At 38.3% G+C, this 1,407-nt stretch overlaps 1 non-coding gene across 1 annotated transcript; it reads right to left on the bottom strand.

The window, feature by feature from the left end:
• Positions 1-519: 519 nt before the first annotated feature.
• On the bottom strand, positions 520-594 carry Trnav-aac (transfer RNA valine (anticodon AAC)). The gene has a single exon. It is a non-coding gene; the product is annotated as a tRNA-Val (tRNA).
• Between the last annotated feature and the right edge of the window lie 813 nt (positions 595-1,407).

A 1,407-nucleotide genomic window follows, 5' to 3' on the forward strand; every position in this document is an offset into this window, starting at 1 on the left:
AGAAGGAAGACTAAGAAGGAAAAGGAAGAAGTAAGAAGAAAGAAGGAAGAAGGAAGAAAGAAGAAGGAATAAATCAAATGCTATGGCATTTTATATTTCTTCATATTCTATTTATTTCGAAGGCTCAAACGTGGAGAAGCATAACGGAGTCGAAATTATTAAATTTAACATTTGGCTTGCAAACATTACCACATCACAAAGTTGAACCCATGGGGCAATTAGTTCTAAACTTTGGAATAGTTCGATTTTCGGATTGGCTATCAGTCATCAATAATAGCGTTGACAATTTTATTTCATCGCCGAGGTTCTGATTCAAGGATGGGATCTTCTTCAGGGCTCGATGGCAGTCAATTTTGTTAATTATTGTCATGAATTTGGTTCAATCAAAGCTAATTGCCTATTTCCGGGGATTAAACCACCCGACTTGGACATTAATTTACAATGTTGTGAAAACTCATATGTGAATATGTACGTTATGTGGAAGATATTGATTTGGAAAATGTATTGGAGGTAATCACTTTCCTTCGATGGGATTAGAACCCATGACCCTACAGTACGTTAGACTGGTGCTTTAACCAACTAAGCTACGAAGGACCTCCGTCGGCCTTCGCAACCTAGCGGCTACTGAACGAGCTCGAGATTCCCAAATTGGGCGCATAGTCAAATCACTCGCAATTCATTTCTCAAGCCAACACTTCCAGCGTGAGTATTTGGAATGTCTGGTGGCTATATACATTCTTCATCAGCAACTGTACTGATCAAGTGAGGTTGTGTAAGCGATTTGCCAGTCGGTCGTCAAGCTCAGACCCGACCGCATTGCGTATGCAAGAGCACGCAATGAATTTGGTGGAAATTGTTTTTGGCCTCATTGGCAAAATATAGTTCACTTCAAAAACTTTTCTGACAGTAATTTTGTCACACACTATAGCTTAGTATGCAGTTCTCAAGGAAAACGGTCAAGGAAAATTTGATCTTATTACCAAAGTAAAATTGACGCTATGAACGTTATTGAAAAAGTAAACGAAAATTAAAGCATTTTCTGAGCTCATTCGGTTAATTTGACAAAATGTCATCAAGCAGGTATGCCATTGAAAATAATAAATATATAAAAGGTTTATTTAAATATTCTTTTCTTCCACTGCAATTTTAATAAAAAATTTGCCGCAGTTAAAATATACGGCACCCGTACGTGAGGCGCTTCAAGGTATCATGTGGCTTAAATCAGTTGAAATTTTGCACAGTTGAACGTCTACGCAACATTGCAATAACAGCCCTGGATCAAGCCACGGATACATCTGAATGATGCGGTCTGTCAGATTCCGCAGTTTGGGACGGAAGTAGATTGATACCCAGATTTGAAAATAGCGGCTGATATTCTTGATGGACTACTGAATTTTTTCGACACAA

This window comes from Armigeres subalbatus, unplaced genomic scaffold (assembly GCF_024139115.2).
Source record: "Armigeres subalbatus isolate Guangzhou_Male unplaced genomic scaffold, GZ_Asu_2 Contig1219, whole genome shotgun sequence".
NCBI classification, from domain to species: domain Eukaryota; kingdom Metazoa; phylum Arthropoda; class Insecta; order Diptera; family Culicidae; genus Armigeres; species Armigeres subalbatus.